Source organism: Pseudophryne corroboree, chromosome 7 (genome assembly GCF_028390025.1).
Source record: "Pseudophryne corroboree isolate aPseCor3 chromosome 7, aPseCor3.hap2, whole genome shotgun sequence".
NCBI lineage: Eukaryota > Metazoa > Chordata > Amphibia > Anura > Myobatrachidae > Pseudophryne > Pseudophryne corroboree.
Window position 1 is genome coordinate 138,262,270 of NC_086450.1, and position 19,745 is coordinate 138,282,014.

General features: G+C 43.2%; 1 long non-coding RNA gene across 1 annotated transcript in view; it reads right to left on the bottom strand.

Moving 5' to 3' along the window:
* Nucleotides 1–1,397: 1,397 nt before the first annotated feature.
* The window catches only part of LOC134944812 (uncharacterized), a 146,867-nt gene continuing 128,519 nt past the window's right edge, over nucleotides 1,398–19,745 (bottom strand). Inside the window, exon 3 of the long non-coding RNA XR_010181958.1 lies at nucleotides 1,398–2,173. This is a non-coding gene — a long non-coding RNA (uncharacterized LOC134944812). The remainder of the gene's footprint in view (nucleotides 2,174–19,745) is intronic.

Genomic DNA, 19,745 nt, shown 5'->3' on the forward strand with positions numbered 1-19,745 from the left:
CTAATTGTCCCCAGGCCAAAGTTTCCCGGCCAGACACTTCCAGCCAGCAGTTACTGTAAGTGCCTCTGCAAGTATATTAAACAACGGTCAATGGTTATGGCCAGTGATGTACTGTATGTGGCATTGGTGAGCCACAAGAGGGCACACTAATCTATTAATATCTCAGTTTTCTGTAGAATGTCCATGAGAGTTTCATAATATGTTTTAAATTATATTTTCTTTGTAAAGATACCCTCATTTTTGGGGCTGAAACAGCTGTCATAGTGCAGAATTATGGCTTTCAGCAGGGCACAAATACACACCATGCATAGGGCTAAAAGCAAGCAGCAAAGATTAGCGTGATGCAGTTACTGTATGATGGATTATGGGTAGTGTTTGTGGCATAATATTTATACTATAAATACATTCTGGGTGATAGACCATAGCCCCGGGCTGTAAGAAGTCCCTGACCTTCACCAGTAATATTCAGTCAGGTAAATGGCCTAATTAAGAGTTACAAGCATTTATGTGTTGTATTGACACATCATAAAGATTGACACACTACATATCACACAAACTGCATCACTTATCTAGAATTGCAAGTAGCTTGTTCTTGGTGCCTCTTGCAGTTGGGGAGGCATGCAGCACTGCACTGTAAGCGCCACCTGTGGAGATCTTTTTTACATTTTCGCAGAATCTGAAACACTTTGTGTATGTGATATGGATTTTGCACCTACATAAATGGGTTGGGAATTAAGGAGCTGATGATGATTATTCCAAATGCAGTAGAAAGTTGCACAGGGACATATTTATTAAACAATCTTTGCAGGATACACAGGTTTTTTTTTTGTTTCCTTTTGGGTGGGGGGTGGGTGGGAGTAAATAGCAAATATTAAGCATCCAAATATTAAGGATCCTTGGGATATAAAGCGACGGCAGCAGATAGCTGTCAGAGTCCCTCTATTTTAGACTGTACAGAAGACCCCGTAGATTACTATTATGCCCCATAATAGTGCCCTAGTTTACTTTGTGAACCATCGTAGTTCCCTAGTTTACATGGTGTCACATTGTAGGGCTGCCAGTACACATTATGCCACACAGTATTTCCAATTAACATTATGGAATAGTGTCCCCACTTCATATAATTCCACAATACAGTGCCCCATGTTCATACTGTGCCACATTAGTGTGCCCTCCAGGTCAAATAATGCCACGTTACAGTGCCCCAGTTCATATTATACCACACATTACAGTGCTCAATTTTCATACTTTGCCATTAGACATTAGAGTGCCCTCCAAGTCAAATAATGCCATGTTACAGTGCATATTATGCCACACATTACAGTGCCCCATGTTCATATTTTATCACATTAGAGTGCCCTCAAGGTCAAATAATGCCAAGACACAGTGCCTCCATTTCATTTTGGGCCACATTGCAGTGCCCCAGGTTTTATTATGTAACATTATAATGCCCTCCACATTACAATGAGCAGTTCAGACTATGACACTTTACAGTGACCTCCAGTTCAAATTATACCACATTATACCACAACCATTATAACATCCACTACACACTCCTCTCACTGATAATGTAATGTCTCACAATTCAGGCTGGGCAATGCAACAGATCCAATTGCTTAGCAGGCAAATCTAGTAAACTGTTTAGCAACTTTATAACCTGGGTCCAGGCCCCCCAAAGCCTCTGGGCCCCATAACAATGACACCCCTTGCATCTACTATAGTTATGCCCATTCTAGAAGCTATTCAAAACTGCTGCTAGGAAGGACGGCAAGGTTCACCCTGCCATAGGAATTACAGTGATGAATACTCATGTCTGTGCATTTCGGAGTAGATATTTTGCCATACTTAAGGGGGATGAGTATATATAATTCTGTCAGGGGAAGGCTGAATAGATTGCAGCCTAGGGGTCCCATCATCAGGATGCAGGACTGTATGCTATTTTGCTATTAAATGCTAATATTATATTACAGCACCCAAGTTGATGTCTCCTTGCTCCTCGCGGTATTCCAAGGTTACTTGGTCTCGTGAATCTGGAGTCTCCGCCTCCCAGCGACACTCGGTGGTTCCCAGCACTCTGTGTTCCTCCCTTCTCATCATGTCGCATGTCATTATGTAGCAATGCTGTTTGTGGGAGAGAGGAGCCGGGTGAAAGAGCTCAGCAGTGCCTGGGAAACTAGAAAGGAGAGAGAAGACAGAAGGAAAGGAGGAGGAGAAAAGAGAACCAGAGCATCAGTAATTATTGCAAGAGGACGGAAGCAATGAGTTGGCCTATACTGTATAAGGATAACTCTTAGCCCAGGTTCGGAGGGCCCCTACAGCGTTTCAGCCTAGGGGCCCCTACAGACTTTAATCCAGCAATGGAATTCTCTGTATGTGGAATTGCATTTTAATCTTTGTAATACAGAATGTAAAACAGAAGCCCGTCTGTCCTTGTCACATTGCAGACACATCTGCTCACAGAGTAGAGGAAAATTCTGCAAGGATAATAATGCACAATTTGCTAATCTTCCTTGTCTGTCTTTGCTGATTGCTGGTTCCTGACTGCAAGCTAACACAGACACAGCTGTGGAAAATGCAGATGAGTCATGAATTCATGGCTGTGACTAACTTGTACAAAAGTTTCCTTAGGCACATTTTATGGCAGGATAACCAGTGAAGGATATTAAAGAGGGTAGTGGGGTATCAGAATTACATTTCCTTTCACTTCTAAAAAGAGTATTATTGAAAATAAAAAAATACTATCAGAATATATCAGATAAAACATTAAAACACCACATTACACCGATCTTGCAATTCTCCAGCATCGCACTGCTCTCTCCTGATTGCTTACTTGATTCAAAGAGCAGTGTTCCGTCCTCTGTACACTACGCATGGGATTTTGAAAAAGACTTACTTTATTTATTTGAAAGCACCATTGGAACTTTCAGGGAAAATTTGCTGGACCAAAGGTAACTGTTTTTCAACTTAATTAACTTTCTTAAGGTCATCCTTAAGAAAGTTTGCTGCAGACAAAACACATCAGGGCAGCAGAACAAACATTTATTAGAAACATTGTATCAACATTGTATTGAAATAGGATTACACGACTGTTGTGTCTTCTCATGTTATATTGAAGTATGAACTTTTTCGGGAAAATGAAAAACTTAATGGGGAATATTATCCGCTTTCATTACTACAAAGCGCCATTGCACCCAATATATATCTTTGTTACATGTTCCTTACACAGGGCCAAAACTATGATCTTTGTCACCCAGGGCAAGTCAGTAATTTAAAACACACACTTGCTCCCCCCTTGTGTCACTGCAGCAGCCTGTGCCCCCCCCCCCCCCATATCTCTGCAGCAGCAGCCGCCTGTGTTTGTGTTACCTCTCCATCACCACCACTTACCTGGATCTCCTCCTTGCTCCTCCTTAAGACAGCAGCGGCAGGCTCCTCACAAAGTGTACTTCAGCATGCTTGACGTCATGATGTCATGTGCGCAGCACAGATAATGAGAGCTTTATTGCTGCGTGGTACCTGTCCCTCTATGCCTGTGCCCTGCTGATTAGTCCAATGGTGCAGGCACGGAACCCAGTCAGTGAAGTCTACCCCCACCACGGCATACTTCCAGCTCATCATGGGTTACCCGCTTTTAGTGTAAGACTGTCTTGGTGCCCCCTCAAAACTGGAACCCCCCTCCCCCAGTTGTGGCCCTGCCTTACCTTTGCCTAATCTATCACTGGTTCCTTCACATCATATATTCACCAAAGGAGGTATACTCATTACTGCTTGGATACCGTAACCAAATATAATTATACTGTTTCATTATGTTCTGCATTATCATACAGTATATTGTTATATTATTTCTATCTATACGTATTTATACAGTACAAAAGCTTGACACTCTCCCAGAATAATCAAAAGGAGGGGAGGTGGTGGGGGTGGGGGGCTGGGATCAGGCTTGTTGGAGGGGCCCAGGTCGGATGTCCCCTTTGCAGCGCATGGCCCCTCCTGGATTTGGCAACACCCCCCACAACTTGGGCCCTGCTCAGCTCTCGGCAGCTCTGAGACCCTCTTTTTATTTTTAGGGCAGAGTTATTCTTTAAAAATATAATATTCATAGAGGTAATGACAAGCAAATGTACAGAATATGCCCAAATTGTACTGTAGAGGGATCTGAAGGATCCCTCTTTGTTACTGGTCCATGTGCATGCTCAGGCCACACATGTGCTAATCAACTCCCGGGTTCTAAACTCAGAAGTAAATGCAACGCTGGGTAATTGCATAGCTATTCCAACAGGAAGATCATCTTATATGACAGCCAGCAGTTAATAAAAGCCAACAAGTCTCGCACAGTCACATTCATCCCTTGTCACCACATCCATGCCACACAGAGCATTAATAGTACATAACTGGGAACAAGTCCTTAACACATTTTTTCCTCAGAAACAAAAGAAAAACAAACTTTGTACATAGCAATTTTTTGTTTATTTCAAAAGGCCATGGGCAGCTTTGCCTGAGAAATGCACATTGGAACCTTCCAGTCTATTTCTATATAGCTGAACAAAGAAATGTAACATCTTTAAATCTCTTAAAAATGACAGCAATGGATGTACAGCATTATCACAGTCAGAGCAGGGAGCCTGTGGCTATATACATTCCCTAACCACTGAGCACAAATAAAACAGAAGTAGAGGAACTGCATTTAACATAGCAAAACATCAGCTGCCTTAGTACTTTGAATGTGTACTCATTTGATAATGTTACATACTGTAAGTGTTTTATTTCTTAATGTGAGGATCAAAGAAAGAAAATAAAACTTTAGAAGGCTGCATAGTTTCACAGAATTTAGGGGGAGATGTACTAAGCTTGAAAAGTGATACATTTCACAGTGATAAAGTACCAACCAATCAGCTTCTAACTGCCATGTTACAGGCTGGGTTTGAAAAATGACAGTTATGAGCGGATTGGCTGGTACTTTATCACCGTGACATGTATCACTTTTCAAGGCTTAGTACATCTCCCCCTAGACTTTTATGCACTTGGATTAGTGCGGTGGTTCTCAAACTCGGTCCTCAGGACCCCAAACAGGTCACGTTTCCAGGTCACCCGGCAGGTGTACTGTGTATCACCAACTGTCACATTTTAAAAATCCTCAGGTGAAAACATGTACTGTGTGGGGACCTGAGGACCGAGTATCAGAACATGTTAATTAGTGGAATTAGGGAAAACCGTTAGTAGCCTAGTTATGGGGGTATTGTTATTTCTGTTATTCTTTCCATTTGTAAGATGCCACAGTGTTCTGCAGTGCTGGACATAGATAAAACAGGAACATATAATGGAGTAAAAATAAAAGTAGAGGGTTCCAATGTATAGAAGACATGTCTAGGTCGACGGGCATTAGGCTGACCTCATGTAGTCGACATGCATTAGGTCCACACTGACAAAAGGCTGACACTGGAAAAAGTTGACAGGTACAAATGGTCAACATAACAATGGTCAACACATATATGGTTTACATATGTTGACACACCTTTTTAAGTTGTTTTTTTTAAGAGACAGGCAAAAGCAGGCATGAAGGGGCAGACAGGCATGTGCCCCCAGTTGTGCTTTATGCAACTTCTTCCCCGTGCAAATGCACTGTCATTAAATGGCATGGTCAGACCTTCCATGGCCTATGTGTGCCCTGTGGGATAAAGATTGTGACTGGCGCAACCAAGAAGTGAGCAATATAGAACCTATAGCAAGAAATAGTGAGAAAACAAAAATAGAAATAAAATATAAAAGCCAAAATGAAAAAGTTAAAGTGGAAAACCAGTGACGTAATTACATCCATGTTTCAGTAGGTAAATAAATGTTCAGTGTTTCAATATATTTTTTTTTTTATTGTTAAAAATGATAAAATTTAGATGCAGAATATTGAAAAACATATAATTTATATTTAATTAATGTTTTGGTTTATTAAAAAATTACATTTCTTTTTAATGAATGAGGTTTATTTTATTATTTTGGTACATGGTAATTATATGGATGCCGTTCAGTTCACCAGCCCTGCGCTGCATCTTCCACTTGTACCGCTAGTTTCAAATCTGCTGCTTGCGAGTTACAGTGACACCCATATAATCAACCTTTTTAGAAAATTGTAAAAAATTGTTGTAAACCATAGAGTAAATGGGGAAATACTTTATTTGAAGAATAAAGCTTTTTTGTTTTAATGCTTCTGTTTTGTCATTGGCAATGCATAGGGCGAAATGAAAACAAACCATTTACAGACAAAAGTGTCTGTAGTACAGGGAGTAATTGTTCAAAGGGGGGGGGGGGAGGAGGAGGAGGAGGAGGAGGAGGAGGAGGAGGAGGAGGAGGAGGAGGAGGAGGAGGAGGACTATATATAAATGAGGATATCACCAGAAATAACTCCCACTGAATCTACCCCAACATGTCCACGAGAGACAGTGGTTCAAGTGGAAGATCAGGTGCCATATTGGCAATTAATATTGGCACTACTTACCAGCCTGCAAAATGATGGAACAACATAACAGTAATGTCAGCGCTGGCGGCTGTGAGCACCCGAACGGAGCAACAATCGAATAACTCCGTTGGGTGCCATCTAATGTCTGCCACTGTACAAGGGGTTATAGCGACATGAACCCTGCTAATCACAGGAAAGCTGACATTGAATGCATTGTGCCAACTTTAGGAAGCTTGGTCTTGTAAAACCATTGTCTGAGTAGTGAATGATGCAGCTGTATAGGCCTGGCATTGACGTCTGTAGCCGTTACTACTAACACATGGTCATCCATCCCAAGGCATTCAGTATGGGGACATCCCTGCCCCATCCCATTGTTACATATGTGTGATGTCAATTTGTGCAGTGATGGCACCTGGGTTAATACTTACACAAACTCACATTTAAGAATAACTCCCCCAAAACTAGATTTTCTGTTTTGGTTTGAATTCCAGGAGTTAAGACCGAAAACAAAAGTAACCTGTACCTTGGATGTGCCAAAGTTCTTCCTTAACTTCCATGTTCAAAGGTTTTCTGTCTAGTTATGTCTTAATGTTTATCTATAATTAGATCTTAAAATATGAGAGTTTATAACATAAACAATAATGAGATTTCTGTGCATAATGAGTTTCCCTTCTCAATAGATAGTGGCATTGCACAAGGAAGCGGATGCTCCGCGAAATGTGTAGCAGATGTTTGCACATCTCTGGGACCTCCATGTGATGAGGACCAGAATAGAATGAGAAAGTTCATGTACAGTACTTCCTAAGGTGACTCTTCTTAGTGGGTCATACTAGCCAACAGGTGTACAGAGGAAATCCTGGTAGGACCCACTGCCTGAGGGACCCACCTCATCCTTCAGAGTTCAGGTTCCAGACCGTGCGCTCAGATTATACAATGTTACTCTAATAGAGGGTCAGTGAATGGTTGGAGCAGGAGCATGGTTGAACTTGGAAGCTTGGTTTGCTTCTATGAAAACTATAACAATATCAGTCCTTCTGTCAATCAAAGTGGGTGTTCCTGACACACCCATGTCCTTAGTATGTTCTCAATAATGTCCCTCCATGGTGGTTAACCATACTCCCTCTGGTGGCTGCCCACATCTATTTAGCTTGGACCCCTAAAAGTGCATAACCTGGTGGGCCCTTGATGCTTCAGTCCGGCACTGTAAACCACATATACTAAGAAATATTCTGCTAAAATAAATGAATTGCAGGTTTCATTATGTATATAAATTTCTACTCCAATGAGACTTGAGAGTCAAATGTTGCCCAGAACCACCCTCATAGACATGACTACAGGAATAGCATGGCTTACAGCTCCCATCTGTGCTGCTTCAGGACCTGCTCCTCCTGTTTTGTGTTTGTATTTTATTAAAGTTTATATTGAAAATGCAACTTTCTCATTATTAATAACACTGAAATTTGAGAGAAAGAGAAAAGGAGTTCCTGTGATGTGCACTCAGGGTCAATATATTTTGAAGATCAATTCTTTTTTCACATATGTTTAAAACATTACACATTGTCACTCCAACCTTTGTTTGGTATATGTTTAATCTGGTATGTGATTATTAATGCTAAATGTCCATAAAAAAGTCCAAAATATTCATATTTTTTTTAATGAACATATTATCAAAGAACAGTTTATTTTTTTTAGGTTTTAATCCCAAAAATTATAATTTTTTTTATATTAAATCCATGTACAAATGAGTTTATTATTTTTAATAACAACATAGTTAAAGAAGATATGTGAAAAAAGCTTAAATAAGGTGATTAAAACATGTCTGTAAGACCTTTGCAATCTACGGCTTAATACATATTTGTATACAGCAAATTGTGAGTTATTTTAATATAACTATTACAGTTTATGATGTCAATTATAATATCATATGCTTGGAGTATACAATCTACCATATACTGTATCAAGGTGACTATATGGGCAAAATGGTACGGTGGCCATTTTCTCTGTGATTTTCCCTACTGCTCATGCTCAATGGGTGCAGGGTGTACAGTGTGTGGCCCTATGGGGGACCCATGTGCACACGCTGCACCTGTTATAGATACGCCACTGCACCACAGAACAGTTGCAGTTCTATATGGGCGTAATCCAATTTACCAGTGGTCAGAATGCTGGCGGTCATATGACCGATAATGGTGTCCCAATAATTAGAAAGCTGATTGGGGATGGAATAATTGTTTTACCCCACCCCTGCCCCCTCCCCTGCCCCGTCTGGCGGGCAGCTAGGGCTTAGACTTAGGGGTTGTGGCTAGGGCTATCCCCCTTCCTCTAGTGCCTCCCCCCCTCCCCCGTGCCCTTAGCCTAACAGTCACCCCGATACTTACTTTAGGGATGTCGGCGTTCGGGGTACCGGCGCCGGGATTCCGAGTGGTGTCAGAATTCCGGTGTCTGTCACATGAACGCCAGCATACCGACTCCCGGTTTGCTAACTGCATCCCGTTCTATATAGTTAGACAATGATCTTACAGTGCTATATAATTAGACCATTCATGTTATGTTATGTTGAGATTGTATGTACAGTATATGAACAGGGTACCAAATGTACAATGGGACAGAGGCTGGGACAACAACACCAAACCACCACAGTATCATGACAGCCTGAATATGACAAGCAGCCCCCTGAAGGCCACTGAGAGCAACCATGGGCCCTGGATACTGAAGGGGTTGTGGTCAAATCCAGGGAGGTGTGGCCCAGTCTGCTGAAAAAAAAAATTGTTTTAGCGATGCCGCTGCAGGGGGACATTTGTCACTGTCAACAGTGCATTTTCTCCCTTAGCAGCTGACCCTCTCCTCTCTGCACCCCTGGCCCAGGTAGCCACATTGTCAGCCATAAATCATAAGTATTACAATTGTTTTTATATTTTCCTCATAATACAAATTTTCTACTTTTATGTATCTAGGGAGAAATTAGCGCTGATAGTGTAGGGGGAGCCACACCCACCCAGCACAGTTCACACCTCCTCCGCTTTTCACAATAGGCCTTTGACCATTTTCAGCCCCAGGACAGTGTGGCTCTTAATCCAACCCTGTATATGAGTGTTAGCGGTATTATCACCGAAAAACTGTCCATGACAGATACATAGAATTACAGGGGTGGGATCAATATATATATATATTTCCACTTAATGAAGTAGGTGCAGGATAATATGTAAACTTTCTTAATAATAACAATGGCAAGATAATAGGGTTATGTAAGTTATTTAGGGCGGTTATGTACTAGGGGGGTGGTTAGCCATTGCCGCCACCCATGTGAATTTAACCCTAGCTGCCACCCCCTAGATTTAGCCCTAGCTGCCACCAATGAGGATTAGGGTTAGGGCGTGTGGTGGGTAGGGGGAGTTTAGCCTACTAACCGCCCAAACGTGATTCTCGGTCTTGGGATGCCGAGGTCGGTCATGTAGTCGGTCATGTAACCACTATATATAAATAAAAGCCCAAAGAAGAGCTGAAACGTTGTATAAGCCACAGTTTTCGTGTCTCTTCTTTATGATACCATGGGTGCCGCCTGTGGGATATATATATATATATATATAGATAGATAGATAGATAGATAGATAGATAGATAGATAGATAGATAGATAGATAGATAGATATTTTATTTTATTTTTATTTTTTTTATATATATATTCATTTCAATTCTTTATATGTACACTATAGTGTTTAAAAGATGACACAAGTGAACTGAACATTTGCATTGTATATTATAAAAAAGAGCTATAAATACAAAGGTGTGCATTTATCAGTAATTACACGCCCACCAATCTGTACTGTTTGTTTTGCTGGATAGAGCTGTAAATGCCTGTCCCCAGTACACGGGTGATGGACCACAGTTTGAGCACACTCAAATCTTACATTATTTTCTGAATATGAGTAAGAAGAATGTGGATGTACAGATGGACTCTGGCAGCACTATATTAGGAGGAACAGGTTTCCACTGGAAAGATCTCATACAGAAATGGAACACATGTGAATCTGTCAGACCAGCTTAGCGATAGCTGAATGATAGATTAAGTCAATGGCCTTGACATCAAAGCATTATCCTATTATAAATACACCTATTGAGGAATTCTGTTTTATGAAATGCCAGGTGATGGTCTCAGTGTCCAAAGAAAGCATCCTTTAATTAACTTTGTGTGGGAATAAAGATGAATGAGCCAAGACCATTAATGCATGGAACAAAGAGAATGTTCAGGCCAAGCTCAATGTTCTTGAAATTCACAGGATCAATCACAAAAGATAATAAAAATAGATTGTTTCTTGATATTATATAGTAGAAGATAAGAAAACCTATCTTGATATCTTTTCAGTTAGATTTCAACCTTTAAATGAATGGTACATGATGACGTTTAGTCTTTCTACATATGGCTTACATAAATGTTTCTGGAATTAAATAGAAGCTTCCTGCATCAAGGACTCCAGTGAACATAGGAAACTGCCCCCCTATTAGCCTGCCTCCTTATTTTCCACGTTGCACTTGCACAATGCATGCCTATGATCAGGCTGCAGCCTAAGGTGCCAGGACTTATAGGGGGAGACCACTCAGGTGGCAGCTGGTCAATAAAATGGAGAACTGATTAATTCCATGCTGACGGAGGCTGCAGAGCTTAATTAAAGTAACTTCTAATGATGCATACACACTGTTCACTGTTTAGCAGCATTACAGGAAACTATACTTGAAGTTTTCACTGCAGTTACCCAAGGCTGAAGAACATGTGTATTATCCAAAGGTATCCGGGACCTATACTCAGACCGGCTGCATATGTGGTACCCACATTTGGGATACCACTACTAATCCCATCATGGCCTTAACTGCAGCCAGCGCAGCCCAAGGAGATCTGTCAGCTGGGCAGGCGCTGACAGTGTTAAAGAATCCCCTCTCAGGTTGCCTAGCAACAGCCCATGGAGGGAGTTGAGACGGGGAGGACTAGGACCCAGCAATTCCCAGCCAGGAGGGAGAGAGCGGGAACCCCCGATGCCCAGTGGATTGGAGGAGAAGTTGGCGCGGAAGGAGGAGCTGACCGGGAAAAATAAAAGGAAAAAGCGCGGCTGATTGGGGAATGCGCCGAGAGGGAGGACGGAGCGCGGCTGAGAGGAGGGCTGCTGCAGAGAGCCGCACGTGGGGGAGAAGCCGCCCGACACAGCGACAGCAGGGGAGCAGAGGACCGCGCCAGCGTTAAGCCTCCCGTCACCGCCGTCTCACAGGAGTGAGAGGTGCCAGCGGAGAGAGAGCCACCAGCCGCCGCCAGCCGGGTAGCAGGTGAATCAGTGCCTGCGCCCGGGGGTCTGTCCGGGGAACACCTGACACACAGGAGCAGTCCATCACCGCGCCGAGAGAGAGAGCAGTGTCACGCTGCAGAGCCGCTGCAGTGAGCAGAGAAGAGGAACGCGATCAGTGCTGCCAGGACCAGTGAGAGGAATCCGGATCCCTGCAACCTCATGTGACAGGTACCTAGTCCACCTCATCCACAATCCTCACACTACTGGCTCATAATATTGTGCCCCATCAAAAAGGGGGTGGGTCTGACACTACAAGGGACTCACAGGGAACCAGGGGGACGCCCCTGATCCAAAGTGCCTCAGGAAACAACTCCATATTAAAGCATCGTACCACAGTTCCCAGTGGTGACGTCATATATGTATATATAGGCGAACTGTGTCCAACCCTGACCCCTTCACTAGAGGTCGACACGAGACTGTACGCTGCCGAACCCTCTTACTTTTCCGTGGATACAAATACGGTCGATACCGTTAGCCATGGCTGCCGTGTTATACCACGAACAGTTAGTTTTGCACACCTCCTACGAATACTTACCTTGCGTCCACTGACGTCTTCCCAGGAGTCCTCTGTCAGGGTGCAAGTACTCTGCTAAAGGGACACTGACCACAGACGCCCACTGGGTGCAGGAACTGAACATTAGTGCCCGGCGTTGATAAAGCTAAATATTTATCTTATAACATTCACTATATGTGGGTAAGAGACTCAGTACGCAATTAGCGTATGGGGTACCGTAAGGGTACGCACTTAGTGTAGCAGACGCTTAGCCGTGGCTGAGACGCACATGCGGCACGCTCGCTCACAGCTTAACGCTTGGTGTCGAGCACGCTATAGGCGACCGACTACCGTAATGCTACGCAAACAGCGTAGCGGACGCTCGTGACCACGAGGGGAACACGAGCGGCGCAGACGCTCACGGGATGACACTCAGTAAACCTTGTATGCAACACAATTGAATTTGTACTGTAAATCTTACTACTGAAATACCGTAGCGATATAACGCTGCTTAACCTTGTAAATACAAAAAGCTGCTTGAGCGATTGAGACGCTCCGAATACCCTCAGTAATGTAATAAACACACAATACCTTGCTAAGGTTCCAACACCTTTACTAACAATATCTAGCTATGTGAAAAAAAGTAAACAGTTAACAGTTCATACACTACAGGCTAACATCAATATCTAAGCAGAATAACTACACATAAATATACAATAGCGTCTTAATCCTATACAATAACAGAGAGAGAGAGAATATGGCAAATACAAACAGGGAACAAGTTGGTTACAGAGAATTACTTACACACACTGGGGAATGATTCGCTGCGCAGTCCTGGTACCAGCTCCGAGTTAGTCAAGATGAAAATCGTTTGTGGAGTGAGAGACTGAGCTGGCCAGGCTGGCTGTTCTTTTATACACTGCGTACAGTACACTACAAAGGGACCTATAATCTCATTGTTCATTGGACACAGGAATGTCTCCCCGCATCATAACAAAAGGTCATAGGTTAGTTTGAACAGGTGGGCTGTGACTATATCAAACTGCTCAGGTGGGAGGGAATCTCAGAATTCCCGCCGCATGGATAATGAACCGCAAATATAGTAAATGTCCTGAAACTACTAATAGACATAACTATACGCAGGAGCGATTAATCTTTACCTAACCAGCACCGGATTGTTTCTAATAAAATGTTCTTTAGTTAGGTACCAAACACAACTGCTCAAACCCTGTCTGACCCTTCGTATCATGCAAAGAGGAATTCCTCTGTCCAGCAACCAGTTACAATAAACAAACTTACAGTTATTATTAAGGGGAACATTACCTATAAAACATACTATTTGGATTTACTATGTAACATTTGAGTCGCCCGCTAGACGCACACAAACTCTACCGTAAATGCACATACCACGCGTCAATGCGCACGGCCGTAGAAACTACATTACGCAACTGCGAATATGCGCACGCACGGGAGAGAATGTGCACGTGCAGCGGGCAAGCGCATGGGCTGAATATATGGCAGTGTGTAGCATAATATTTTTCGACTTTGACAGTCCACCCTTTGGCAGTCATCAATAACTGCCACTTCCTAAAACAGTTCAAAAAAGAAAAATATATGTCATCATGTAAATACCTTTTTATGATTGGGTACAGGGAGGAGAGGAGAAGGTGGGAAAAAGATATGAACTAGTGAGATAGTAGAAGCATGTGTGTATGAATCCATGTTTGAGGGGTCATGTATCATCGTGCCGTACGTGTTTTAAATCAAGCTTCGAGGTATTGCGAAGTATACATTTGAATCCTTCTTATCCCGTGTCAGGGATCTGTGGATGGGCTGTCAAACTCTACCGAGCTCTTTTCGGCTTTTGGTTGCAACAAATGGGGAGCACATTTAGTTGATGATACATGAAGGGGGGGACATGAGAATGCTGATATATGTGTCTATATTCCCTGTCGACTATGTGTGTCATTACCTGGAGGTTGTAGAGATGAAGATAAGAAACAATCATTATAAATGCAGTTGTAAACTATGTGAGTTTAAATAAACGGTCGCTGATTGAGGTCTTGTCTGATGTCTTGTCTTGATGTACATGTTGTCTGATGTCTCTCGGTGCTTTTGCTATAAATATCGAGCAAAAGTTGTTCCATTGTCCATAAAGTTACAGTCTCTAAAGTATTTGGGCTATCGTAAAAGTTAAAGTCACTAGGGATATTGGGGCTTGTAGCATAGTTTATCAATGGTCTGTATAAAAGAGGTTGTCAAATTCTTCTTCCAAGCGGATGTCTTTGTACCTTGGAGGAAAACAAAGGAGAAACGGGTGAAAGAAACGGACCGTGGAATCACATTTTCATCACAACATTGTCTCTATCGTTGGGTCATACATCAAATTAGTTGTTGTTATTACAGTGTCTTCGCTCCTTAGACTCATCACTCTAGTACTACCTTTACACTTTGTTAAAACCCGAACGCATCTAAATATCAGGCCAACCAATATGGCGACTCCCAGAATACACAAGAGAAATTTCCCTACATCCATAATAATACCTTGGGCCCATTCTCCTAAGCCCGAGAACCAATTTCGTGGGTTCAACCATGACACCCAACTGGTCAGCTCATTACCCACAGCAGCGAGTGTGAGATTGTGTTTCCTTCGAAACTCCCACTTTAATTGTAAAATGTCATCCATCTTTTGGTCTATGACCTCGGCTGGGTCCTCTGTGCTGTTGGTAATGTATGTGCAGCACTTTATTCCATATTGAGTTGCTAGGGTAACACAATACCCGCCTGTCACTGCTGTGAGATAATTGAGAATCATCCTATGCTGAACCAGTTCTGTTTTCTAGGCCTGTAACTCTCTCCCAGTATACCTGAATGTGTCGTCATACATTTCGGTGATATTGTCTAACAAATTTGCAAGCTCAGATATATACTTATAATTTATCACTCCTCTGGCGGTACGAGTGATATCTAACGCGAGTAGGAATTGAATCCCGGTGGATTCATGGATCAGATCAGAGGCCGGATGCTCTGTCCTCTCTATCAGGTGCCTTTTAACGATGTGCTCGTAATGAGTGTGAGTATAGGGAGCTTGGGCACCGCGGTGAATGTCTTTCATTTTGTTATGGGATACAGTCATTACTTCAGGCAGTACTTTTCCAATATAACAAAATCCCTCTGAGTTTGGGGCAAGCCACTTATACGCCTTTCTCCCACATATGAAATATGCATCATCGGGGAGAACATATGGGACAGAGTATGACATTACCATGTTACAAATTTTCCATGTGAAATCTCCTAACCCTAACTCTCCCATCTGTTTAGTACACGTATCAGGTTGTATGATATGTGCACAGTATCCTGGTGATACTTATCCAACTCGCATGGTCCTACTTCCTAGAGTATACCTATACCGGAAATATTTTCTATGGTCGGCTATCTGGCGTATAAGTTCTGTGTCTATGGGCATTCTATCGGCTCTATATGAAAATGTCATGGTTTGATTACTCCATGACACTTCCCAATTTCCCGGCTTTCGGGGATTGGAAATGTTAAAGCATACTAAAGACCTATCCACATGATACTGGTGGAGCTTCAAACTAGGAGGACTAGAGATATTAAACCTCTTGTCCACCGGCCTCCCACCACTTATCTCAAGTACCTCTCCTACAGTTAAAGGGAATGGTACTAGTCCTGATTTGCTATGACCTTGAGATACTTGAGAGCATACCCAACAGTCTGTCTGATTTAACACTTTACCCACTAAGGAGTGATAGTCACTCAATGGATGCCGGTCCATGTGGACATTAAAACTGGACTGACATTTCTTGATGCACCCATCCTCAACTATATTGTCACAATGCCTACAGATGCAGTTCTCTTCAGCTATCAATCCTTCACAATTCCTTCTATTGTCAATGCTACCAGATCGTTTTCTGATACTCGCCTTTACTCGGTGATTGTGTTGCTCTTGGAAATCTACGCCTCGGTCCTGGTCATCGGAACCCATTCCCGATCCTTTCTCGACCTCCATGGTACTCTCACCGAAACAGACTGCTCTGGTCAACATCATGGTCAACAGGAAAATCCGGATCACAGTCTCTTGGGGCAAGTCCATCTTAGAGGAGTAAAAGGAGAAAAATAAGAAGGGGGGAGGGAAATAGGAGGGAGATGGGAACCGGAGAAAATAACAAATGGGAAAAAGAAATCTGGCTCGACAAACGCCTCCGATCTTATTATTCTCAGCGCTCAGGTGTCGTCTCAATCTTCCCGGAACAGACACTCTAGTGATACAACCTCTACCGTCTGTTCTTTATCACGGGACCTCTCGGGGTCAGTGACCTTTTTACAATGAGACGAATGGACCCAAGTCTCTCTCTCGGCAACCTTCAATGCTGTTGTGCTGGTCAATAAGACTTGATATGGTCCTTCCCATCTGTCAATAAGGCAACCTGAGCGTAGAAAATTCCATATCATTACATAATCCCCAGGTTCAATGTCATGACAATTACTGTCTGGCAAATCAGGAATCACCAACTTTAGATTATCATTCTGATTCTTCAATTGCTTACTCATCTTAACCAAGTACTTTACGGTTACTTCATTGTTACACTTCAAATCATCCTGGGGGTTTATCATAACATGGGGTTGTCGACCAAACAGAATTTCGACCTGGGAGTGGTTCTGATGCTGTATAATACGATTGGCAAAGCTTCGGGCCACAACAATCCTGTTTCAGTCATTACCTTGCTCAATTTATTTTTAATAGTGCTGTTTACTCTTTCCACCTTCGCACTCGCCTGGGGGCGGTACGGAGTGTGCAGCTTACTATTAATTCCATCAATTTACACATTGCTTGAAAGACTTCACCTGTAAAATGGGTACCCCTATCGCTTTCAATGATTCTAGGGATACCATACCTACACACAAATTCCTGCACAATTTTCTTTGCAGTAAACACAGCGGTATTTGTGGCCGCGGGAAATGCTTCAACCCAATTTGAGAATACATCAATACAAACCAATACATATTTTAAATTTCTACAGGGTGGCAATTGTATGAAATCAATTTGTATTACCTGAAAAGGGCCATCTGTCGGGGGGATATGGGATGGCTCTGTCGGTATTGCCTTTCCGATATTCTTCCTCAAGCAGGTGAGACATGTCATCGCTCTTTTACCCGCATGGGAAGAAAATCCTGGGGCGCACCAATAAGCTCTTACCAACTTACACATTCCTTCTTTGCCTAGATGAGTCTGCCCATGTGCCGCTTCCGCTAGACTTGGAAGGTATGCTCTGGGTGCCACTGGCTTACCCTGTCCATCTGTCCAGAGTCCTGAGGACCCCTGGCCATATCCTTTTGACCTCCAAACTGCCTTTTCCTGTGGGGAACACAAGTTTTGCATTTCACACAATTTCTGTGTGTTTACAGTATCAAATACCATCAGTTGTGTGGTGTCTGTCTGTATGGGGGTACTTGCTGCTGATTTAGCAGCTTCGTCTGCTCGGCTGTTACAAAGTGATACCGGGTCTTGGCTATATGTGTGAGCTTTACACTTGATCACAGCCACTCTGTCGGGTTCCTGTATCGCTGTTAGAAGTCTTTTGATGTGGGCTGCATGCGCTACGGGTGTGCCAGCTGCCGTCATGAAATTTCTGAGGCGCCATAGGGCCCCGAAATCATGCACTACTCCGAAGGCGTACCTAGAATCCGTGTAGATATTGGCTGACTTGCCTTTAGCCAATTCGCATGCTCTGGTTAGGGCAACCAGTCCAGCAACTTGTGCTGAGTGTGGTGGGCCTAGCGGTTCCGCTTCTATGGTACCTTGGTCATCTACGACTGCGTATCCAGTACACAAGTCTTCCGAGTCCGTCTGTCTGTGACAACTACCGCCAGTGTAGAAAGTAAAATCTACATCTTCCAGTGGGTTGTCACTGATGTCAGGCCTTGCCGTGAAATTTTGGGCCAAATATTCCATACAATCATGCGTGTCATCCCCTGTATTAAATCCTCCTTCACCATCACTCTCATCCTCCACCCTTTGTGCCTGTCCAGGCACACCTGGGAGATACGATGCAGGATTTAATGCGCTGCATCTCCTTACGGGGGCCATCAATGCCAATTCCCATCTTGTAAACCGCGCTGATGAGACGTGTCTGGTTTGGGCCGAATTCAGTAAGGCTGACACTGCATGTGGTGTATGAATTGTGAGGTTGTGTCCTAGCACTACATCTTCGCTTTTACTTACTTGCAATGTTATCGCTGCAACACTTCGCAAGCATGTGGGGAGGGATCGCGCTACCGTATCTAGCTGAGCGCTATAGTAGGCTACCGGCCTGCTGGCATCACCATGCTTCTGGGTTAAGACACCTGCTGCGCACCCAGCACTCTCTGTTCCATACAGTTCAAAGGGTTTTCCATAATCTGGCATACCTAATGCTGGTGCCTGCGCTAGGCACTGTTTAAGTCTCTCAAATGCCATCTCAGACTCGTCTGTGTGCGAAATCCGATCAGGTTTGTTTGATGAGACCATCTCCTGTAAAGGTAGGGCCAGTATGGAAAAACCTGGGATCCAGTTACGGCAATACCCACACATTCCTAAAAACGTTCTAATTTGTTGCTGGGTTTGTGGCAGGGTCATGTCACGAATTGCTTGAATTCTATCAGCGGTAAGGTGTCTCAGTCCTTGTGTTAGACAGTGTCCCAAATACTTCACACGGGTCTGGCATAATTGTAACTTGTCCTTGGAAACCTTGTGTCCTGTGTCTGAAAGGTGAAACAGGAGTTGTTTCGTATCTCTCAGGGACGCTTCCAGTGAATCTGAACACAGCAGTAAATCATCTACATACTGTATCAATATCGATCCACTCTCTGGTTGGAAAGACTGTAAACAATCATGCAGGGCCTGTGAGAAAATACTTGGACTATCTATGAAACCTTGTGATAAGCGAGTCCAAGTGTACTGAACTCCTCTGTATGTGAATGCGAATAAGTATTGACTGTCAGGGTGCAGAGGTACCGAGAAGAAGGCGGAGCAGAGGTCAATCACAGTGAAAAATTTGGCAGTGGGAGGGATTTGCATAAGGATGACAGCTGGATTTGGCACTACAGGGAATTGGCTCTCAACTATTTTGTTGATCCCCCTTAGATCCTGCACTAATCTGTAACCCCTCCCCCCACTCTTTTTAACAGGGAAAATGGGACTATTGGCAGTGCTGGACGTCCTTACCAGAATGCCCTGTTGTAGCAAGCGCTCTATTACAGGGTAAACTCCTAACTCCACCTCTGGCTTCAGAGGGTATTGTGGGATTTTTGGAGCTATCCTACCATCTTTTACTTGTACAACTACTGGGGCTACGTTTGCCATTAATCCAGTGTCTTGTCCATCCTTGGTCCAAAGTGATTCCGGTATCTGGGAAATCATTTCCTCTACCTTGGACGGACACCTATTTACAACAACAGTGTTGGACATTAATC